This window comes from Malania oleifera, chromosome 10, assembly GCF_029873635.1.
Source record: "Malania oleifera isolate guangnan ecotype guangnan chromosome 10, ASM2987363v1, whole genome shotgun sequence".
In the NCBI taxonomy this organism is placed as follows: Eukaryota; Viridiplantae; Streptophyta; class Magnoliopsida; order Santalales; family Ximeniaceae; genus Malania; species Malania oleifera.
The window spans coordinates 29,485,392-29,511,347 of record NC_080426.1 but is presented as its reverse complement, the minus strand read 5'-3'; the positions used below and the strand labels follow the sequence as shown (position 1 = coordinate 29,511,347).

Sequence of the window (25,956 nt, the reverse complement as noted above, 5' to 3'; positions counted from 1 at the left end):
CATATGTTTTATTTGAGTCATATATGTAATTCCCTCGTCTTTTTACTGAATTTTTTCATTAATCTTCTTAAAAGATATATTGATTTTGTAGTAGATCTCCCAGACATAAAACCAAATTGATTTTCTAAGACCTTTGTTTCTAACCTTAATCTTTGTTCAACTACTCTTTCCCACAGTTTCGTTGTATGACTCATAAGTTTAATTCCATGATAATTATTACAATTTTGAATATCTCCTTTTTTGTATATTGGTATTAAAGTGTTTTTCCTCCATTCTTCAACTATTTTCTTAGTCTTTATAATTATGTTAAATATATTATTTAATCATATACCTCCATCATCACCTAAGAATTGCAAACATCAATTGGGATGTTATCTAGTCCTATAGCTTTTCCATTTTTCATTTTTTCAATGCAAACTTAACATCATTAAATAGCTTACTAAAGTAAATTCGCTACCTTCTTTTATGTCTTCTTCCTTAACTAAGACAATATCATCCTCATTTTTTATACATATTACATAAGTATTTGCTTTTCCTTTTTCTAGCTCTAGCAAGTTTAAATATGTCTCTTTCCCCTTCTTTCCTATCTAATCTAGCATATATATTATTAAATTATCTATGTTTAGCTTCACTAATGACCTTTTTGGCATCTCTTCTTGCCTCTTTATACGTTTAAAGATTTCTATGTTTCTACATATGTTTTATACTAAATTTTTTGTCTTTACAACTTTTTGGGCATCCTGATCCCACCACCAAACTTTCTCTTGATTCACCTAATATCTCTTTTGCTATATTTTTAATAAATCTAGCTATCCTACTCCAAAGAATGTTTGTGTCTACACCATCCTTCCTTGCTTAATCACCATCTTTGATCATTTCAAATTGTATTATATTTTCTCTCTTTAGGTCCCACCACTTAGTTCACTTGCATTGATTTATATTATCATTTCTCTTCCATTTTTTAATTCATATATCTAACACAAACTCTATGTTGTATAGCTGAACTTTCATCTTGGATAACTTTACAATCCTTACATGATAAACGATCTAGCCTCCTAGTTAAGAAAAGATTTGTTTGAATTTTATTTTGTCTGCTCTTGAAGGTTGTTAAGTGTTCTCACTTTTTCTCTTTTCTTAAAACAAGTATTCATTGAAATAAAGTCATATGACATGACAAAGTCTAAGATCATATCCCTAGATTCATTTTTATCTCCATATCCATGTCCTTTATGTATCTTCTCATAACCTTTATTGTCCTTTCCAATGTGTCCATTCAAATCAGCTCCTATAAATATTTTCTCAATTCTTACACCCCTTATATAATGCCTACCTATATCTTCCAAAAATTGTCTCTTAAGGTTTTCTTCTAAGCTTTTATTTGAGGAGCACAAGTGCTTATTTGAGGAGCATAAATACTAATAACATTGATTATCTATTGGGCGAAGACCATCTTGATTTTTATGATTCTAACTCATATTCTTTTGACATCTACAACAACACTTATCTTTTAAGTCTCTGTCTACAATGATTCCCACCCCATTCTTATGTTTTTTTTTTCTAGTGTACCAAATTTTGAATCCTAAATTTTCAATTTCTCTAGCTTTCTCCCCTACTCACTCAGTTTCTTGAAGGCATATTACATGAATTTTTCTTCTAATCATTATGTTTACTAACTCCATACTTTTACCTGTTACTATCCCTATATTCCAAGTTGCTAATCTAATCATAGTCTCTTGAACTAACTTTTTTACCCACCCATGTCCAAAATAATGCGGGAACCTTTGCATATTTGAGACCATACTTGAGTCGCTTCGGGGTGATGACCTAGCCCACCATTGCCTACTTTTCGCTACACCTGGGGTGGCATAAGTGAAATGCGTCGCTCGTAGGCTGCGCTGCAGTGAATAATTGGTAGGGACTCATATCATAGTGATTTGACAAGTTTTACGCTAGCTGTTAGCTACCTAATGCAACCCTTCTTCTTAATTCAGACTTCGGACCAACTATGTGTGAAACAAATTAGGTCATTGAGTGCATTACAAGTGGAGTTAAGTAGAGTAGTATGGTGTAAACTTTAAAAAGTTGACACCAGCAGAGACAAAGAATCGATGTAAAGTAGGGCTATAACATCGTTATTCCTTTTGAGTGTAGGAATACGCTAGAAAAATACATTTGATAGCACGAGGATCCAACTTATCCATTCCTGGAGTTAATTGATGGACAAAGGACACTAAACCAAATATATGAGAACAAAGGAGCCTTGGGAAGATAATTGAATATGGGATTTTACCACCAAGGACAAAGGATGACATTTTATTGATGAGAGAGCAAGCAATGAACATAACATCATTCAAAAAAATTTTTAGGGACATTCATTTGATACAATAAGGTACAATAGACATCGAGAATATGTTTATTTTTCCATTTTACAACTCCATTTTATTGTGGAATGTGGGCACAAAATGACTAATGAATCATGCTAGAATTAGTCATATAGGTACTAAATTGAGTACTGATCACCACGAGTTATCTTGATTGGCGTATCGTACTGAGTCTTTATTTGAGAACAACGGGCTCAAAAGATATGAAACTATGAAGAATGATCTTTCATTAAATACAACCAAGACATCCTAAATTAGTTATTGAAAAATGTAACAAAGTGCCAAGACCTCAATTTTGACGTGACACGACTAGGACCCCAAACATCATAATGGACTAGCATGACAGGACTAACCGCTCGTTTGTTGACATGGGAAGCAAAGGGAACACGATGATGTTTTCCCAATTGACAAGACTCACACTCAAGACTAGCCATAGAACTCAACGTAGGAAATAGCTTTCCAACTTATCGAGGATAGATGATCAAGGCGACAATGGATTTGAGGTGGTGTTGCAGTGATTGTGCAGGCAGGCAATGGGAAGACACAGCAACTTAAAGTAGTAAAGTCCACGAGCCTCACACCTTAGACCAATTTTCTTTCTCTTTCTTAGGAATGTAAGAAATAGAAGAAAAAGAGATGTGGGGAGTAGGATTTACTATTCCTATTCATATAACTGTAGTAGTGGGCCCATCAGCAAGGGTATTTTGACGTATATTTTTGGGATATTGGAGAACAGAAAAGAAGTTGGTTATACTTTTCACATGGTCAGTAGTAGCAGAGTCAATAATCTGAGAACTAGTGGGAGAGATACTAGATGACATACAGATTGTAGGATTACCCTTCTGAGAACAAGATGCGATGTGATGAGATGCTTGTTGAGATGCCTAATATTGTAGGAACCTTGAATACTCTTCCTCCAAGACAGTTATAGTACATCGTTCACCTGAACAAGGGACTGACGAGAGACACACTTTTGGGATTTGAGGATGTCATCCGAACACACACAACCTTGATACAGCTGCAAATCAGAAACACACAGTGAACAAAATGCTCTTGGAATTCCAAAAGTGAACTTCTGGACCTACTGAAACAACCAAAAATGAGTCAACCATTGATTCAACCATGAACGAGTCACCAACAACCGGAGATAGCACTGTTACAGCCCTAAAAAATTAGCTTATGCAAACTGCCACTGCTACAATGCACCAATCAGTCACTTAAACAATTCCAAAGAACAACTAAGGAATTGCCAAAAGTGATTGAATAAGGTTGAATCTTTGAACAAAAAACATGACCAACATGTTGATATTATGATCTATGAAAGAAATCAAACCATTCTGGAAAAACTCAGAGCCAAAAACTTGCTCAAAGTGCTCTCACGTGCCAGTGCGTGGAGTTGAAGCTGCTGGCTTCCAGCCGGCACTGTTGGGCTCTCCCTTGATATGAAGTTTTTGCAGATCCCAGATCGGCAGGTTCTGTGTCTATGTGCTTATTTTTGCAAAATATTAAGGATTTCTTTGAGTTTCTGACAGGACAGCAGTGTCTGGGATTTCCTGGCAACTGCAGTGTTTTCTGGCAGCTCCTGGGCTTTGCTTCTGGTCTTTGGTGGTGCGAATAATCCCTCTACTGCTGCAGGTTTGATGTTTAGGGTTTGGATTAGGTTTGAGGTTGAGGGTTTGGTGTTGGTATGCACTTAGGGTGTAAGTCGGATCTTGCTTTGGTATCATTTTGAATAATTGGGTAAAAAGGAAGACCTAACATCAATGATAGGTCTTTCCCTCTATTTATAATACATGTCAAGTACATGCCAATGACCATAATACCCTTAGTAACTTACTAACATAACTCTAGCACATACTATTACACTAAATGACCAAATAACTGTTAACAGAATTCAGGACGGTGTCCTCTTAACCTTCTCCACCCCCCCTCCTTGCAGCCCTTGCTCTCTTCTCTTCTCCTCCCTCCTTTTTTCTTTCCTTCTCTTACCTTTTTCTCTGTTCTGCTTCTACTTCCTGTTTTTTGCCTGCAACGCTTTCTCTACTCCTCCCTTATTCTATTCTTCTCTCTATCTCTCCCTCAGTTATTATTTCTTATTCTACTTATTCTATTCTTGCTGTGGTTAATAGATATTCTAAAATGGCCCTGATGGATTTCACATGGTTAAGTTATTTTTTTCCTGTGAGGTTGTTAAGCTTCATGGGTTGCCCACTTCAATAATGTTTATTAGGGCTGCGAAATCCATTGGATTTCTCAGGAAAGCTATTTGGAATCTAGTTGGCACCCTATTTGAAATTTTCAGCTACTTTCCATCCTCATACTGACTTAGATGCAATAGCCAGTAGGAATCCCAAAAAGTGGTAGGTTTATGAGATGGCTCATAGCTGTTAACTAGCATTATGCCCAAGAACTTCAAGAAACTGCATGCCCAAGCCTTTGGTCCTTTTTGTTAAGAGTATAATACAATGCAAAAGGGAGAGGAGAGAGAGAGATAGAGATTGCAAAGAGGGAGAGAGGGCTGCACACATAGTAGTCAGAGGCGTGAGGCGAGTTGAGGCGCAAAGGGTCTTTGAAGCCGAGGCGCGAGGCGAAGGCGCACGCCTCAGGAAGGTGAGGCGCACAATTATTAAAATGGTGTAAAATATCTATTTGGGGTAATTTATATATGAACATATGAATATCTAGTGATATTAGAATTTAAAATGCCAAAACATTCAATAACAAAATTAAAAATTTAATAAAATTGCCAAGACGAAGCCCAAAAGCATCAACAATTCAACATAGTTCAACATCAAAAGAAAAGAGTACAATAAATTTCAAAATATAAAATCTAAAAATCCTCCTTAATCATCACTCATCACTCATCATCAACTAAGTCGACGAAGATATCATCATCTTCCTCTTCATCATCAGAACTGTTTTCTCCAACATCTTTTTCCTCTTCCGTCTCCTCTGCACAATCCATTTGGATTTCATCCTCATCTACAAGTTCCAACGTTGTGGTCCGACCCCTAGCACTGGTTGCACTACTAGATGAAGCCCTTCCTCTTCCTCTTCCTCTAGACGATGATGGCATATTTGTACTTATTCTTGATCTAGTGTGATGTGGGGGGTTATTTAGTCCAGCAGCTCTAGCAACAGAATCCCAAGTCAAATTATCATCTTCAAACACAAGTTCATCATCCTCATCAGAATCACCATCCATCCTACCAATCAACCATTCATTACTATCATCAATGTCCTTTAGGAGGATGGGATCAATGGTGTCACATTTGTCGTATCGACGCCTCAATTTCACAAATACCAAATCATTCAAGCGTTGCTGGGATAGCCTATTTCTCCTTTTGCTATGAAGCTGCAAAAAGTTTAAAGTAATATGGTTAATAATGATTCTAAAAAGCAGTAGATTGGTAGTTCTTGTTCTGTAATAATTAATCCATGATATACTAATGACTTACATGTTGGAATATGCTCCAATTTCTTTCGCAGCCGGTAGCACTACACGTGAGGCTAAGAATTTTCACAGCAAACTTTTGCAAGTTTGGAGTTGTTGATCCATATGCCATCCACCATTGCGCTGTTATGAAATAAATTTTAAATGAATACCTACTAGGTAAATAGCAAAAATAATTTTCAAAAAGAAAAAGGTAGTACAAATGCCACTTTACCCGGTGCTTTTGTCTTCCTTTGTCTCACTGCCAAACTAATTCCAAAGACACCACTAGCGGCATTGTATTTTTCCAACTCATTTGAAACTTTATCTTGCATTTCAATAGTTGGTAGTAACCTTGCAATACATTTGTACAAACTCGTCATAATTTCTTCATCTTGCAAAATGTTGGGGTTTGAATAGAAAAATTATGGATTCAAGTAGTGTGTAGCTGCATGCAACGGTTGATGGAGTTGGCATCCCCACCTCGTATCAATAATTTCAAATGCCTCCTTGAATTTATCCTCTCTCTCACCAAAAGCCTTAGCTATGGCTTCCTTAGCCCTATCCATTGCTTTATAAATGTATCCCATTGCAGGCTTCTTTTCCCCATCAACCAAACGGAGTACACGAACAAGTGGACCTGTTGACTTTAGAGCATAGACGATGGTACTCCAAAAAGTAGGCATCAATACAATAGTAGTTGCTCTTTTGCCAGCCGCCTCCTTTGCCCATTTAGTAGTATTCCAATCTTCAGAAGTAAACATCTTCCTCAAGTTGTTCTTTTGAAGATGGATTGAACGGAGGGTGATGAAGGCAGTTGCAAATCTTGTAACTGCAGGTCTTAGTAACTCCTTTTCTCCAGTGAACTGTCTAATCAAGTTGACAACGCCAACACGGTTATAGATATAGCCATTCAAAAAAATTGCCCTTTTCAAAGTTGCATGAATTGAAGGCATCTTCCCAATATCCTCCAAAATTAAATCAATGCAATGAGCAGCACACGGTGTCCAATATAAATGTGGCCTCTTTGCTTCCAACAATCTCCCTATTCAAAAATCAAGGAATGAAGCCATTAAAATATTAAAATAAACAATATATAGACTATAGAAAGTAGTTCTAAAAATAAGTTCTTACCTGTTGCAACATAGTTTGACGCATTGTCAGTTACCACTTGAATCACAATTGATTCTCCAATTTCCTCTACCATCTCATCAAGTAATCTATACATTCTATCTTCATTCTTGACAATATTAGAAGCATCAATAGACTTGATGAATACTGATCCCCTTGGAGAGTTCACTAAAAAGTTTATTATGTCCTTATTAGCAACCAAATCTCTCCAACCATCAGACATAATTGAGCAGCCATATATTGTCCATTCCTCCGTATGGACCTTCAACAACTCTTACATTCGACTAACTTCCTCCTTTAGGTAAGGAACTCTCACTTCATGATAGCTAAGTAGCTTTATTCTAGGACCATATTGTCCAATCGATTGAAGTGCCACCGCAAAGCTGCTCAGACGCACAACATTAAATGGTATTCCAGCATCATACATCCACCTAGCAAAATCTCCCATTGCCTTTTTTCTTAGTTCTTTCTTGCACGCCTCATTTATTGATGTTTGCTTCATCTTCCCTTCTTTCCTAGCTTGAACCGCTTTCTTTGGATCAGGAGTAAAAAACAAGTCTATAGGCCCCTTCTGTTTTGGTTTCTTCAAGTTGGATTGGTATGATCTTTTACTTCCATCACTAGTAAGCACTCTCTTGCCACGAATGCCAATTTCTTGAACTTTATTTTCTTCATCTTCACCGTAATGATCTATATCATCAAAGTCGGGCAATAATTCATTTTCCTCCTTTTCCATATCTTTCTTCAACATATACTCTTTAATTTCCTCACGTACATGAGCAGGGCACTTAGAGCATTCTTTCACATTTCGAAATCCTCCAACAATGTGTTGTTTTGCCCGAAATATTCCTCCCCTTGTGACTTTATTACAAAAATTGCAAGTCAAATTATTTCTATTTTTCTGATCCTCCAAATGTGCATACTTCTATGCGGGATCTTTCTTTGCCGAGGCCTCACATCCAGAACTAGAATCCATTTAAGATTTTAGACTTGGTATTCCGTATCCTAATTGAAAAAACAATGCATCATATATTTCAGGCAAATTAGGCAATAACTCATTTTGTATTAGTAGCTAATAGCCTAATCTAGACAATAACCCATTTAAAATTTAAGACTTACATAATGCATTTCCAAACAAATTAAAAAACAATTGCTAAATTTCAATAAAAAGAATAAATATTATGTATTAGTTATAATTTATAAACTTACATTAATTAAACTAAATATTATAAATTAAAAAACAGTAGCTAAATTTCTGTAAAAAGAATAAATATTATGTATGAGTTATAATTTATAAACTTACATTAATTAAACTAAATATTATAAATTAAAAAACAGTAGCTAAATTTCTGTAAAAAGAATAAATATTATGTATTAGTTATAATTTATAAACTTACATTGATTAAACTAAATATTATAAATTAAAAAACAGCAGTCAGCAGCATGCAGCAAGCAGGCAGCAGGAAGAAGAAGAAGAAGAAGAAGAAGAGGAGCAGCAGGCAGCAGGACGCAAGCAGTAGCAGCAGCAGAAGAAGAAGAAGAAGAGAAGCAGCAGGCAGCAGGATGCAAGCAGAAGATGAAGAAGAAGAAGAAGAAGAAGACTTACAAAGGTTCGAAGCTTAAAGACGATCTCGCAGGCTCGCAGCTGGTTCGAAATGTTGAAGGCGACGTGACGAACTCACGTCGTGCTCGAAGGCAGTCAGACGAACTCACGACTGCTTCGAAGGCAGGCAGACAAACTCGCGAGGGCTCTGGCTGGTTCGAAACAAAGTCGCGCAGGTCGTGCTTCTTCAAAATGTCAAAGATGTTCTCACGATCCTGGTTCGAAGCTCGAAGATGAAGTCGCGAAGGCTTCTGGCTGGTTCAAAGGCTCGCAAACGAACTCACGAAGGGCTTCGAAGGGTCGAAAGGGGCTAGGGCTCTGTTCGTTTGAGTCGAATGAGGGATACGGGTCTGGCTTGGGCTATTTCTCTCCTTTAAATGGCTTAAAAATTCACAAGGCGCGCCTCACTGCGCCTCGTGCTCCACTGCGCCTCGTCTCGCCTAAGGCCGCCTCTTGCAGGTCACCTCGCCCCACCTGGTATGAGGCGGAAGCCTCTTCGCCTCACTGCGCCTTGCGCCTAGGAGGCGCGCTTTTAACTACTATGGCTGCGCACAGGCAAGCCATAATTCAATACGTAATACAAAACTCAAAATACAAAGAGATTAAGTACACAATGAAAGTAAACCTAAACCTAATATATGTGCATAGACTAAAATACCCCTAGTCAAATATACATATTATCTAACATCCCCCCTCAAAACTCACGATGGCGCACCAAGTAGCATCGAGAGTTTGCCGCGTAGAAACTGGAACCGACTAGTAGTGTGGGACTTTGTGAAGAAGTCAGCCAACTATATGGTAGAGGGAATGAATGGGAGAGAGATGGTACCAAGGCAAAGAGGATGACGTATGAGATGACAATCAATTTCAATATGCTTAGTGCGTTCATGAAAAACAGAGTTATGAGCAATCTGAATAGCACTGGTGTTGTCACAATACATAGGAGTGGGTTCAGCAAGGAAGACACCAATGTCAGCAAGTAACCAATGCAAGCAAACTATTTCAGCAGTAGTTGAAGCCATGGCACGATACTTAGCCTCAGTTGAAGAATAAGAAACTACAAATTGCTTCTTGCTTTTCCAGGAAATGAGAGAGTCACCAAGAAAAACACAGAAACCAGTTTTGGACTTGCGATTTGTTGGATCTCCAGCCCAATCAGCATCAGAATAAGCACGAAGTTCCAAAGTAGATGTAGAAGGAAATAATATACTTTGATACAATGTCTCTCTGATATAACGTAAGATACGGAGAATAGCAGCCCAATGGATCGTAGTGGGAGAGGAGACAAACTGACTCACAATATGAACTGCATATGTAATATCAGGTCGAGTAATGGAGAGATAAACCAAACTGCCAACAATAGTACGGTATAAAGTTCGATCCGCCATTGGAACCCCGTTAGAAGAGGTATAATGAATATTGAGTTCAAGAGGAGTTTCTATAGTTCGAGTATCAGTAAGACGAGCCTTGTGAATGATATCAGCTGCATATTTAGACTGAGAGAGGAGATAACCTTTAGGAGAATAGGCTACCTCAATGCCAAGGAAGTATCTTAGGGGTCCCAAATCTTTCATTTCAAAGTGGTGGTGCAACTTTGATTTCAATCCCAAAAGCTAGCTCATGGGGTAAGGCTATATCCCTCACACTTAATAACTAACCACCAAACCCCTTGAAAATTAAGGTGTAGTCCCAAGAGGGGGGGTGAATATTAAGCTAGCTCATGGGGTAAGGCTATATCCCTCACACTTTATAAAATTCTTTTAAGTCTTTTTACAAATCCACCTCCTTTTGTATACTTAACAAACACACAAGAATGTTTTGATTTTAAATGCTCAATTAAACCAACCACAATCCACACTCAATATCAACACAAGCCGAATACCTTTAACAATAACAATCTATCAACCAATCAATCAAACACACCATACTTAACTAATTATATGAGCTGCAACACTTCCTTGATTCAGCGTTTGTAAAACTCAGTTTAGAGTTTAAATAAAGCCCTGTATATATGAATATTATACGCTTCTTTTTAACCAAGGTTTCCACAAACGATTGATCAGCGTACTCCCTTTAAGGTTTCCGCAAACGATCAATCAATGTACTTCCTTAAATTAAAAGTTTTTCTCAATCTCAATTGTCTCAGCTACCTACACGTAGATACACAATCATACAATTTATATAGGCAGAAAAATTAAAGAGTAAAGGTTGAGAGTGAGACTGAGTTTTTTACGAGGCTTAGCTTATACCCAGTCTACGTCCTCGCCTTAGGTAAGACCACCTAAGGATTCCACTATAACGTTCCTTTGCGGGCGGAACAAACTATTACAATCCCTCCTTTAGGGTGAAGCCCCCTCTCCAAGCGATACCTCACACTCGGTACAACAATCCAATGACCCTGAATCGTCAAAGAAAACAAGGAAACAAGAAAGATTTCTTTTGTACAAGAGATGCTCTCAGATAGAGCTAGTTAGTACAATTTATAGCACTAATATACTTCAAAGTAAATATCAAAGAGAATGAGATTTGAAGCTCAAGAATGTATCACCGGAATTCTTCTCTTGATATGAATCAGTAACTCAGAAGTTTGAGCTCAAAGAAGAGTGATCAGAGACTCGGTATATCTCGGAAAATCTCAGTAAGAATATGTGAGCAAGAGAGCTTTGAGAGAGAGTGAACAATGGAGCTTTGAAAACTGATTTTCAATTTCTTGGTTATATTTTGATTTGAGAAACCATGTATTTATAGGCTCAAAAAGTGTTAAATTCGTGTTGCCCAAATTACTTGGAGTGTTTCCCAAGTTTATACGAAATTTGGGGCACAAGCAACATAAATTTGAATTTAAAAACTTTAAAAATTATAGCCGTTAACGAGGGTTAGTCGCCTGAACCCTTCGGGGTCAGTCGTCTGAACCCTTCTGAACACAGTGTAAATTTTCTGTTTAAAATAGGGTCAGGCGCCTAAGGATTCAGGGGTAAGTTGCTTGATCCAACACTGCCTGTTCAAAAATAGTTTAGGAAAATCTTCAGTCGCTTGAGGTCTAAAGCTCAGTCATCTGAATAGTTATAAATACTATTTTTTCAGTTTAGTTTCAAAACTCTTAGCCATCTTGCTTTGTTACTTCTAAAAAGTATTTTCCGGGGTTTTCAAAATAAGGCCTCTAAGTCCATATCAACCCGTAATGAGCTTCAAAGCATTTCAAAATGATATTTATAATGAAGTACTTACATAAGTCATCCTAAAGACTTAAAAACTCTCTAAGATTGAAGTCTTCATATATATCTTTGCTTTGAATCCTCTTAGACTTGAGCTTCAATATTCTTTAAGCTTCCACATATTTTGAACATCTTGGTCCTTTTGAGCTTTCTTTTGATCACTTTGTTGATGGAGTATGGCTTTATGGTACTTGTGATCTAGAACTTTCATTTCTTTGATTCTATTGAACTTTGTCATACAAGGTTTCTTGAAATATCATCACTTAAACAACAACTTTTTAAATTAATCTTTATTTGTTACCGTCAAAACAATATTCGAAAGTCATGTTAGGCCAACAATCTCCCCCTTTTTGATGACAAATAAGGAGCAAAGATGAGAGAACTTTAATAAGGTTCCTCCTTACAATAAGCATGCCTTTTAACAATTATGAAAAATGATGATTTCAAATATAAGTAAGTTTCAAAATTCAGTAAGTCACAATCAAGTATATTATATTTTAATGCATTATAGCTCATGTCAACATATATGCTTATGGTTTCATTCTTCTTATGTTCTCATTTTTCTCATTATGCTCATTTTTGCTTTTACTCCTCTATGCTATATCTCATGTCAAGATTATGTGTTTTACATATTTGCCACGCTTTCATGTTCTCATGGTTGCTCTCTAAGATACTCTCTTCTCATGTTTGCTCTCTAAAATATCTCTCCCCAATCAAAAAGAAATGAGGAGCATAGTCACAAAGAGTCTTAGGTTAGCACATAAAGAGCATAGTCATATAGTCATTAAAAATTACAAAAAGCCATAAGCAAGGGAGTTACAAGCCAAACTAAAAGAAAAGAACAAGCAAACAAAGCAACACAAAGACTAAGCCAATACATAGATAAGACTTTAACACAAAATAGATCAAGCCTTAGCATCATCATCATCATTATAATCGTTAGCTTCAGCTTCATCTTCATCACCCTCCTCACTTCCTTCCTCAGATTTATCATCAGATGAAGCATCATTCCGAGGGGTAGAACTGGTATCCGTGGGATCAACACTACGAGGTGAGCTAGCCCTATGCTGCTCTATGCGAGTAAGGCGCTGGTCAAGTGAAGAGCAGGTGGTGTGGAGTGAGGATACGTTCTCCTGAAGTGATTGGAGGCCTGAACGCATATCTCTGCTGAATGTAGTGAATTCATGATGGAAGGGGATAAACCAAGAAGGAGTGTTAGCTGAAAGTCATTGTTGCTGATCTTGAGGTGGAGGAGGTACAACTGCTGGCCTTTGTGGTCGTCCTCCTTTCAAAAACCAGCACTGCTTATGCTTTTCATATCCCATTTGTTTCAGGGTTGTGGAATTTAAAAGGTTGTACCATGTACGTTTTATGAACAACTCAGTAGGGGTAGTAACGTTGAGGTGAGCAAAGAGAAGGTTAAGAACACCACCATACGGAAGAGTGACTCGACTAGCTTCTAATTTTGCCCACATCCACTTTAGAATTAAGCTAGATAGGTCTAGTTTCTTCCCTTTCAGCAGACACCATAAAACAAAACAATCTATGTAGGAGAGGTGATCATATGAACCAGCTTTTGATAGTATGTTGTTTGTGATGATTTTTTGAAGTATTTGAACTTGAAAATTCAGTTGTTTGTATATAGGAGGATGGCCAAAGTAAACAGGTTCCTCTACCATAATTAGTGGCAAGAATTCCTCGGGAGTAAAACCTTGCTCTAGAATCTATGTTTGAGCAAATGCTGGATACTCAAATTCTCCTAGGCTAATATGCAAAATAGAAGCAAAAATTTGTGAAGATAAAACTATCTTCTTTCCCCTAACCTTGGTGGTTAGTACATTTTCTCCATGTATCATATTTGCATAGAAGATTTTTACTAGGTTTGGATACAGGCCTTTGGATTGATAGGCTACAAAATTCTTCCAACTAATATTCCGAAACATTGGTAGGATTTCCAGAAATTCTGAATCAAAGGAGGTATCTATGACCTTACCAAAATTGGTTCCGTAGAACGAAGATGAGATCGGTATCGATGCCTCGATTGATGAGTTACAAGCCATTGTTCAACGTTATTATCAACTCTCCCTGAGGAAGCAACTCAGTTTGCCGTGGTTTTTGTGCGAGGCATCTTTGATTTTAGAGGATCAAACGAACCAGCCAAGTGAAACCCTAGAAACCGTGGAAAAAGTGTAGGAGAGTGATTGGGAGGCTTTGATTTGAGGGATTTGGAGCTAAGAGTCAAGGGAGACCAAGAGTTGGAGCTTCGGGTGAATGATGGAACAGAGGTCAGTAGCCTGGAGTCTGGAAAGTTTAGGGTTTTCGTGCTTAAAATATATTAAACTCGCGAGGTCAGGTGCCTGAAGATTTGGCTCAGTTGCCTGACAATTCATGAAATTAATTTTTCAGCGTGCAGTAGCACATCAGTCGCCTGAGGTCTGATGGCTCAGGCACCTACTTTTCCAATTTACACCGCTCAGTCGCCTGAGCTTCCAAGCTTAGTCGCCTGACTCCCTTAATCTTTTAAAAATTCTCTTTTTACTCATTATTAACTCTTCTTAAACAACTTCCCTACTATGTAACTAACCTAGTTCTCTTCTTATGGATATAAATCTCTCTTCGGGAAGGGGTTTTGTGAAAATGTCCGCCCATTGGTCGTTGGTATTTATAAATTCAAGTACTGTGTCTTCTTTTTGTATATGATCTCTTAGAAAATGGTGTCTTATGTCGATGTGTTTAGTTCTTAAGTGTGATATTGGATTTTTAGAGATATTTATTGCACTTGTATTATCACACTCAATTTGTATGGCTGAATATTTTAGATTATAGTCCTTTAATTGTTGTTTCATATACAAGGTTTGAGCACAACAATTCTCAGTTGCTACATACTTGGCTTCAGCGGTGGATAAAGCTACGGAGTTTTGTTTCTTAGAAAACCACGATACTAGGGATCGTCCTAGAAGGTGACAATCTTACAACCTGCGTAATCGGCATCTGAATAACTAATCATTTCGAATCCGGTGTTCTTAGGATACCAAAGTCCTAAATCATTTGTACCTATCAAGTACCTTAGGATTCTTTTCACAGCTATTTGATGTGATTCTTTGGGTGCTGATTGAAATCGTGCACACATACATACGCTAAACATTATGTCTGGCCTACTAGCTGTTAGGTATAAAAACTTCCTATCATACTGCTATAATATTTCATATCTATTGGTTTTCCTTTTTCATTTTATCGAGACTTTTGGAAGTACTCATGGGGGTACCTATGGGCTTACTACTTTCCATGTCAAATTTCTTAAGCATATCTTTTATATATTTGGATTGATTTATAAAAGTTCCATTCTTTGCTTGTTTGATTTGTAATCCTAGGAAGTAGTTCAATTCTCCCATCATGCTCATTTCAAATTCCTCTTGCATACATTTAGCAAATTCCTTATATAGATCATCATTAGTTGCACCAAATATGATATCATCTACATAAATTTGGATTATAAGCATGTTATCCTTCTTAGTTTTGATAAATAAAGTACTATCAACCTTTCCTCTGGAAAACCCCTTTTCTAGTAAGAATCCACTAAGTCTTTCATACCAAACCCAAGGGGCTTGTTTCAAACCATATAAAGTCTTAGTTAACTTGTACACATATTTAGGTTTTTGAATGTCCTCAAAGCCCAGTGGTTGTGCTACATATACCTCTTCATTTATAAAACCATTTAAAAAGGCACTCTTTACATCCATTTGATACGATTTGAATTCCTTATGAGATGCATAAGCTAAAAGCATTCTTATTGTTTCAATTCTAGCTACGGGAGCAAATGTCTCATCATAATCTATTCCTTCTTCTTGATAGTATCCTTGAGTTACAAGTCTAGCTTTATTTCTTACTACAATCCCATTGTCATCCTTTTTATTTCTAATACCCACTTAGTTCCAATGATTGATTGGTTATCCGGTTTGAGAACTAATTTTCATACTTTATTTCTTTCAAATTGAATTAATGCTGCTTGCATGGCTATTATCCATGAGTCATCACTTAGAGCTTCTTCAACATTCTTTGGTTCATCTTGAGATAAGAAAGCATAATGATTACATAGAGTTTTCAAAGAAGATCTTGTAGTTATACCTCGTGATGGTTCTCCTATTATTTGATCTTTCGGATGATTTCTTACATATTTCCATTCTTTGGGTAATTCAGTATTTTCTACAACATTATTATTTGAATTTACTTCATTTTCTTTTTCTTTTGCTTCTACTATTTCTAAGTCTTCTAATTTTTGAGTAGTTTGAACTTCTTCACCTTTTATTGATTTATTGAATGAATTTTCTTCATCAAATGTTACATGAATTGATTCTAAAATTGTAATTATTTTATTGTATATTCTAAAAGTTTTGCTCTTTAATGTATATCCTAAGAATATACCTTCATCAGCTTTTGCATCAAATTTTCCTAAATCATCTTTATCATTTAATACAAAACATTTGCATCCAAAAACATGAAAATAAGAAATATTAGGCTTTCTACCTTTCCAAAGTTCATAGGGAGTTTTATTTAAACTTGATCTTATTGAAACTCTATTTATCTCATAGCATGCGGTATTTACCGCTTCAGCCCAAAAGTATTTTGGTAGATTATGTTCATTTAACATCGTTCTTGCCATTTCTTGAAGAGTTCTATTCTTTCTTTCAACAACTCCATTTTGTCGTGGATTTCTAGGTGCTGAAAAATTATGATTAATTCCATATTCATTGCAAAAATTTTCAACTTCTTTGTTGTTGAATTCTTTTCCTTGATCACTCCTTATATTTGAAACACTATATCCTTTTTTCATTTTGAAGTTTTTTGCATAAATTTATTAACATGTTAAAAGCTTCATCCTTGGAGAGGCCAAAAATAATACCTAGGTAAATCTGGAGTAGTCATCAACTATGACAAAAACATATTGCTTACCTCCTATGCTTTGAGTTCTAGTAGGACCAAACAAATTTAAATGAATAAGTTCTAAGGGTCTACTAGTAGAAATATGTTTCTTCTTTTCAAAGCTTCTCTTAATTTGCTTTCCAAGTTGGCAAACATCACAAATTTTATCTTTTATGAATTTTGTATTTGGTAAACCTTTGACTAACTTCTTTCTAGATAAGTTTGATAATAGATCCATGCTTGGATGTCCTAATCTTCCATGCCAAAGCCAACTGGCTTCATTCATGGCAGCTAAGCATGTTACATCTTGGGAGATTAAGTTTTCAAGGTTTTACAATATACATTATTGACTCTATAAGCTGTAAATAACACTTCATGTTTTCTTGGGTTTTGAACTATGCACTTATCTTGCTTAAAGATTATGTCAAACCCGTTATCACTAAATTGACTTATGCTTAAAAGGTTATGCTTTAATCCATCTACTAACAACACATCATCAATTGTAAGGGAGGGTTCTTTACCTATTTTACCAATCCCGACGATTTTACCTTTAGCGTTGTCACCGAAGGTCACATACCCTCCATCTTTTTGAACTAGGGTGGGGAACTTTGTTCTATCCCCAGTCATATGTCTTGAACACTTGCTGTCCAAGTACCATATTTTCTTTGATGGAGTGGTCCTAAAGCATACCTACAAGGAAGAATTTACGGTATTACTTATGGAACCTAAACCTTCTTAATTCTTTTTAAGTCATATCTATTTTTAGTGTTCACTTTCCATTCATTTTTTATTTTAACATACTTTTTTTAAGTGAACAATTAAACTTTATGTGTCCCTTATTCCTACACAAGTAGCAAGTAGTGTTTTCATGTATATTTGTAGAGGATGTACTTGCGTAGTATTTTGCTTCTTTTACAAAGTATCCCATAATAAGTTCTTCTTCCTTTTGTTTTCAATTCCATTGTGACCAATTCCTTCTTTATTACTAATCATCCTTTGTTGTCCAACTATCTTTTCAAAATTCTTTTTTCCTATAGTAAAATTGTAAATGATCTTATCTTTATCTTTAATTTTACTTTTAAGTTCACTTATTTCTAAGTCTTTCTTGCTTTTATCATTTACTTCTAGTTTGACCAATTCTTGAGACATGTTGTTTATTTTCTTCATTAGGTCATCAATATGCGATTCTTTTTCTTTTTTAGCTGATTTAGAGGATTCTAGCTGATTTTTAAGATTCTCATTTTGTTCTTTCAAAGCTATATTCCTTTTAGTTACTTTAATGAATCCATTATGTAAGGCAAATAATTCAGTTTGAATTTCTTTGTATGAGGGCCTACTATCACATGAATCCTTACAAGACTCTCAACTAGATTCTTCTGATGAACTAAGAGTTTACCTCAGCATTGTGCGCCATGAAGCACATGTTGACAACTTCTTGTTCGCTTGATTCATTCTTCGATTCATTAGAGCTTGTATCATCCCATGTGACTTTCATTGCCTTCTTTTTCTTTTTCTTGTTTTTCTTCAACTGTGGACAATCAGGTTTAATGTGTCCGACCTTTTTGCAATTATAACACGTAGCAGGTTCATTCTTAGTTTCTTTCACGTTTGTTTCTCCTTTGTTTGTTTTTGATCCTTTAAATTTCCAAGGGAATTTCCTATTCTTTCTAAAAGAATTTCCAAGTCTTTTAGTAATAAAGGCTAGTTCTTCATCATCTAATTCATTATCTTTGTCTTCATCACTAGAACCTTCTTTTCCAGCTTTAAGGGCTATTGATTTTTTATTTTTATTATTGTTCTCTTTCATTTATCGCCATCTCATATGTGAGCAGGGATCCGATTAACTCATCAAGGTAGGTATTTTTTAGGTTTCTTCTTTCTGTGATTGCTGTGGCCTTAGGTTCCCATATCGGAGGAAGTCCTCTAAGGATTTTTCGAATCATTTCATATGTTGAATAATTTTTCCTTAAAGCATTTAAGGAATTTATTATGTGAGTAAACCTAGTATACATGCTAGTGATAGTTTCATCTGAGTTCATCTTAAAGGCCTCATACTCGCTAATGTCAATTCTACTATCTCTAACCGTTCCTTCATAGGTTACCTCTAACTTATCCCATATTTTTTTAGCTGACTTACATGCCATGACCCTATTGAATTCATTAACGTCTAAAGCACAATATAGTGCATCCATGACACTTGGGTTTACTTGCATCATTTTATAGTCATTATCAGTCAAGTCTCGTTCTTCTTTAGGCACTTCTTTACCATCTACTAATTTAGTAGGAATGAAGTCACCATGTGTGACAAATTTCCATGCTCTCCAATCCATAGTTTGAATTAATATTCTCATTCTTTGTTTCCAAAATGTGTAGTTTACATTGCAGAAAATAGGGGGTCTAGTTGAGGATTATCCTTCGGCAAAAGGGGATACACGTAGGTGTGCCATTTAGACCTTTATATAGCTTCTAATTAAGATTTGCTATAACTTAGTTTTGATACCAATTGAAAATTAAGGTGTAGTTCCAAGAGGGGGGGGTGAATTGGGTTTATAAAATTCTTTTTAAGTCTTTTTACAAATTCACAACCTTTTGTATACTTAGCAAACACACAAGAATGTTTTGATTTTAAATGCTCAATTAAACCAACCACAATCCACACTCAATATCAACACAAGTCAAATACCTTTAACAATAACAATCTATCAACCAATCAATCAAACACACGATACTTAACTAATTATATGAGCTGCAGCACTTCCTTGATTCAGCGTTTGCAAAACTCAGCTTAGAGTTTAAATAAAGCCCTGTATATATGAATATTATGCGCTTCCTTTTAACTAAGGTTTCTGCAAACGATTGATTAGCGTACTCCCTTTAAGGTTTCCGCAAACGATCAATCAACGTACTTCCTTAAATTAATAGTTTTTCTCAATCTCAATGGTCTCAGCTACCTGCACTTAGATATACAATCATACAATTTATATAGGCGGAAAATTAAAGAGTAAAGGTTGAGAGTGAGACCGAGTTTTTTATGAGGTTCGGCTTATACCCAAACTACGTCCTCGCCTTAGGCAAGACCACCTAAGGATTCCACTATAACGTTCCTTTGCGGGCGAAACAAACCATTACAATCCCTTCTTTAGGATGGAGCCGCCCTCTCCAAGCGATACCCCACACTCGGTACAACGATCCAATGACCCTGAATCGTCAAAGAAAACAGGAAACAAGAAAGATTTCTTTTGTACAAGATATGCTCTCAGATAGAGTTAGTTAGTACAATTTATAGCACTAATATACTTCAAAGTAAATATCAAAGAGAATGAGATTTGAAGCTCAAGAATGTATCACCGGAATTCTTCTCTTGATATGAATCAGTAACTCAGAAGTTTGAGCTTAGAAAAGAGTGATTAGAGACTCGGTATATCTCAGAAAATCTCAGTAGGAATATGTGAGCAAGAGAGCTTTGAGAGAGTGAGCAATGGAGCTTTGAAAACTAATTTTCAATTTCTTGGTTATATTTTGATTTGAGAAACCATGTATTTATAAGCTCAAAAAGTGTTAAATTCGTGTTGCCCAAGTCACTTGGTGTGTTTCCCAAGTTTATACGAAATTTGGGGCACAAGCAATATAAATTTGAATTTAAAGACTTCAAAAATAATAGTCGTTAACGAGGGTCAGTCGCCTAATCCTTCTGAACACAGTGTAAGTTTTTTGTTTAAAACAGGGTTAGGCGCCTAAGGATTTAGGGGTCAGTCGCTTGATCCTACACTGCCTGTTCAAAAATAGTTCAGGAAAATCTTTAGTCGCCTGAGGTATAAAGCTCAGTCGCCTAAATAGTTATAAATACTGTTTTTTCAGGTTAGTTTCAAAACTCTTAGCTATCTTGCTTTGTTACTTTTAAAAAGCATTTTTTGGGGTTTTCAAAATAAGGTCTCTAAGTCCATATCAACCCCTAATGAGCTTCAAAGCATTTCGAAATGATATTTATAATGAAGTACTTACATAAGTCATCCTAAAGACTTAGAAACTCTTTAAGCTTGAAGTCTTCATATATACCTTTGCTTTGAATTCTCTTAGACTTACGCTTCAATATTCTTTAAGCTTCCACATGTTTTGAACATCTTGGTCCTTTTGAGCTTTTTTTTTTTGACTTTATGGTACTTGTGATCTTGAACTTTCATTTCTTTGATCCTTTTGAATTTTGTTATACAAGATTTCTTGAAATATCATCACTTAAACAATAACTTGTTAAATTAACCTTTATTTGTTATCATCTAAAGAAAATTTGAAAGTCATGTTAGGCTAACACTCCTTTCACAACCGATGTGGGACAACTTCAACAATCTCCCCCTCATACATCGGGCTCCAAACTCCTCACGAATCGGACTCCAAATTGGCAGCACCACATGCCCGGAATCCCGGGGAAAAATCATGGGCTCTGATACCAGTGTTGAGTGCAAATAACCTTTACTGATGCAGTAGAGCAAAAAACCAAGAGGCTGCCAAAAAACAGGTGCCGGCGGAGACGGTCTGCAATTTCTGGTGAGGCAGAGGAGGGTGCAATTTTGGAGGTTGCTATTCCAGAGAGGGTGCGACGAACAACGACGATGAGGAGGGTGTGATTGCAAAGCTCAATGCTGGTTCCAGAGAGGGTGCGACGGAGACGAACGACGACGGCGAGGAGGGTATGATTGCAGAACTCAGTGCGGCGGAGACGAACGACGACGACTTCAGTGCAGGAAGGAAGAAAGCTGAGCGACGACGAACGAACGAACGAACGAATGCAGACCCTGAACGACGACCTCGCAGCGAATATCCACAAAGGGGATCGGCTGCTCTGATACCATGTTAAGACTATAATACAATGCAAAAGGGAGAGGAGAGAGGGATAGAGATTGCAAAGAGGGAGAGAGGGCTGCACACAGGCAAGCCAGAATTCAATACGTAATATAGAACTCAAAGTACAAAGAGATTAAATACACGATAAAAATAAACCTAAACCTAATATATGTGCATAGACTAAAATACCCCTAGTCAAATATACATATTATCTAACACTTTTCAAATCATTTGTCAACTTGGCCTTGAATGCTTATATGCTTGGGAAACTATCAAATATGAATACCAGTCTAGTTTTTATCTTTGAAATATACTTTATCGAGGCAAGCCTCCATTTTTATCTTTAGGGCACTGTTGATTCACAGCATCTTTTATGATTCCCTTAATGTGTTGTCAATACATCTAATTTCCACATTTGTTTGGGCACTAGAATCTGACATGGCAAGCATATTTACGTTCCTAGAAAGGAAGGATTCCCACAAAAATGGGAATCCCATTCCCACCCCCCCTCATGGATAACTTTCATGGGAATCACATGAGGATCAACTTTTAGGACTAGATTGCCCTTTACTGTTTTGGTCCAATGAACATCAACGGCCCCATAATGTAGTATATTCCACTATTATTATATTTAAAACAATAAATTATTGATAAAAATGAAAGTAATATTACTATTATGTTATAATAATATAATATAATGGTTAAATTTTGGAGACCATATTTCCTCTAGTGTTTTTTTTTTTTTTTTAATGCAAATTTGATCATCAAGTGTTGAATTTTTAATTTATGATTGTTAAAAATTTTAATTCATGGAGTTAATTAGGCACAATGCTTCATAGGTTTTAGTGTTGAAAATATAATTATTCTTTGTATATTGTTTATACACCTCAAGTACAATAATCATGTTCTTGAAAACCATTTTAGGATTCTTTTTTGAACAAATACTGACACAAGAATCCTGTGTACATTCTTGAGAATATTACAATGCGAACCAAACAAAATGTTTCCAGGCATCCAATTCCCAGTGTAATGAAACTGTGAATGTCATTGGGAATATTTTCTATGCTGCAAACTAAATGCCCCTTTTATATATTTTTTCTAGTGCAGCAATTACTTCATTTGGACAGATTCCAATTCTTCCATCGCCTCACCACTGTGCAGGTTGTGTTCATAGGATCTTCGGGTGAGATCATAGCTTCTTCACATTGTACCTTTCAGACGGTTTCGCACAAGGTGGGAGGATCAAACCTTGCGAACTCCGTTCATTTGCAACATGGGATGGAGTCAACAGCAATTTTATAAGCTCATTAAGATGGGGGGGCAATCCTTGATCCAATGGTAAGCATGTTACAGAAGGCCGCTGGTTCAAGTGATGAAAACCACCTCTCCAAATGTGCCAGTCAGGTTGTATTCACCGTGCCCTCCTCAGACCCCTTGATGTGGCAAGAGTGTCTTGTGCACCAAGGGTTGCATCTATTATGATATGTATGGATGGACATTTTTCCCTCTTTTTTCTAATACCTTAATTTGTTAATATCTTGCATTTTAATTCTAATCTTGATTAGTAAACTAAACATTGCATAAATTATTATATGTATGGATGGACATTTTTCCCTGAGTAATGAATTCAGCCATCCATAGAGTGGTTAGTTTTATTTTTGTAATGTTAAGGGAGGCTTATATAATTGATTGTTCAAGCGGTATCATGATTTATATAATTGTGTATCTTACCATTGTTGTATATATTTAAACTTGTATTATTAATGTTGTCGCAGTGCGTTTCCCTAGTTTTCTATGCCCCATGTTTGTGTTTGTCAGGTTTCTTATTCCCATCCCTTGCTCATGCATTTTAGCCTTTTGAAAGAGATGTTTCCGCATGGTTGGGGGATTATTTTTTGTTCAGTACATTGGAAGTCCTTTTTTTAGCTGTTTAGAATAAAGTCTGTGCAAGTGTGATTCCATAATTAAAACAGTGGTTTTAGTCGAGACTGGTGTGTGAATTCAAGAAAAGTTAAGAGAGTAGGGGAAGAAGCAAAATCTGAAACGTAGCATTTGATGTTTAGTTTATGTATATATATAAATGGAAAAAAAAAAAAAAAAACACCTAAAATAAGAATATAATTTTATATGGGGGCAAACTGGATAAGAGCTTCCAAAAAGCTTCATGGGCTGCAAACAAAGGCATAAAAAGCCCCAAAAAAGGCCTGGGCCATTTGAATCGGCTTAGACATTGGCCCATCAATTGTTCCATGGTTAGTCCCATATATGAGTCACGGTTGTGGATCAAGGGCTAATCATTTTTTAGTTAGCCCAACTGTAATGTGTTTTTTCTTATTTATAATTGGATCGAGCTAGGGGTAATAATTAATATCTGTACTATTAACTAAAAGAATGTTGTAGTAGTAAATTGTACTCTTTTTTATCATATAGTTACTATTCGAAAATATGGATTGGGAGTTGAATTTGGACTCGTGTAAGTTTATAAAAATATTTAATACAATTTTATGGTGCAAATCTACACAAATTGAAACACAAAACTTGAATGATTTATGCTCCCAAACATAAGTCTAGGACTAGATGGTTTTGGATCAGAATTTTACAAATCTTGTTGGGATTTTGTTAAATAGGATTTGCTGGAAGTTGCTAAGGAATTTTTTAGTGTAGTGCATCTACTCAAATTTTTTACGTTTTCATATTTTGTTTTTATCCCTAGGTGAAGGATCCAAGAAGTTTTGAAAAGTTTAGACCAATTAGTATGTGCTCTGTCGCATACAAATTTTTTCAAAAATTATTGTAGGTTGATTGACGCATTGTGTGAATAGAATTATCTCTTCGAAGCAAGGAGCTTTTCTTCCTAGTAGAAGTATTTTTGAAAATATTACTTCGACACAAGAAATGGTCCATTCAATCAACAGAAAGAGTAAAGAGAGAAATATAGTTTTAAAAGTGGATATAAGGCTTATGATTAGGTTGACTGAAGATTTTTTATTTGGATCTTGGAGGGTTTTGGCTTCTCTAATCATGTTTGTAACTTAATAGCACAATGTGTTAAGACCCCATGGTTTTCGATCATGATGAATGGTATGTATAGGGGGTTTTTCAAGTCTCAAAGGGGGCCCTCGGCAAGGTGATCTTTTGATGGAAGAAATTCTTTCTAGATTATTAAAAAAAATAAAAATTTGAGGAAGGCAGGATTTGAAATTTTTATCTTCCGAGGGGAGCCCCTTTAATCTCTCATTTATTATGTGCGGATGATTTGTTTGTTTTTGCTAACGGAGAAAGGAGATCCTTGAAAATGCTTTCAAAGATGTTACATTTGTATGAAAGTTGGTCTAGTCAATTAATCTACAAGGAGAAGTCACCTCTCTTCTTGTCCAACAAGATCAACAATTTCAGAAGAAGGGGACTATTACAATTGACGGGTTTTGCGGAAGGAAATTTCCCAACGATGTACCTTCGTTTACCTTTGATTTCGGGTCGCCTTAATGCTAGAATGCTTGATCTATTGGTTTCAAAAATTTGAAATAAGGTGTTGAGTTGGAAGATGAGATTGCTGTCTCAGGGAGGTCAACTCATCCTCATTTGTCATGTTTTATCATGCATGGCGACACGTATGCTAGTGGTTCTCTCAATTCCTTTGGTGGTGATTAGAAATATTAATTTCATTCTCTCTTCTTTTCTTTGGGGGGGAGAGTAATGGTAGGACGAAAATGAAATGGTGTGTTTGGTCAAATGTTTGTGAACCCCTAGATGAAGGGGGTGTTGGAGTAAGGGACCTTAATGACGTTCAAAGATCTTTTCACATGAAGTTTGCTTAGAGATTGATGTCATTGGATTATCTTTGGACCCATTTCTTTAAGGCTAAATTCGTTAAACTAGGTCACATGGCTTCAATCAATTATACTCCTATGGGCTTTCGGTTTTGGAAGACAATCTTAAAGGTCTTGCCAGAGGTCTATGAGAATGTTTATGTGAAGATTAGAGATGGAAAAACTTCTTTTCAGTTTGTTAAGTGGTTGAGCAGTGGTCCCCTTACGAAATGTTCTTACATGGTCCAACATCCTAAGCTTAAGATTCAAGACTGCTAAAAGTGTGAGAATTGGGATACTGATATGCTGAAAGATTTGGTAGGGGTCCCCAAAATGGATGAGATTTTGTTGTCGTCCATAAAGCACAAATCGGGGCCTAATGTGTTTATTTAGAAGTCTTTCATAAATGGAAAATTTTCAACTACCTTGGCTTAGGAGGTGATAAGAATTAAAGGGAGTAGTATCCGTGGATAGAGTGGGTCTGACATAAACTACTATTTAATAAAGTATCGATATGTATGTAGAAAGTCATGTTCCAATATCTTCCTGTAGATGAGAGAGTGCGAAAATTGGGAGTTGATATGGTCTCATGTTGCAACTGCTACGTGGATAAAAAAGAGGAATT

At 36.2% G+C, this 25,956-nt stretch overlaps 1 protein-coding gene across 1 annotated transcript in view; it reads left to right on the top strand.

The window, feature by feature from the left end:
* Window positions 1-23,177, top strand: part of LOC131166307 (ABC transporter I family member 6, chloroplastic) — a 51,716-nt gene extending 28,539 nt beyond the window's left edge. Inside the window, exon 7 of the mRNA XM_058124742.1 lies at window positions 22,684-23,177. The gene's annotated coding sequence lies outside the window, so the exon portion shown is untranslated. The remainder of the gene's footprint in view (window positions 1-22,683) is intronic.
* Window positions 23,178-25,956: the final 2,779 nt, after the last annotated feature.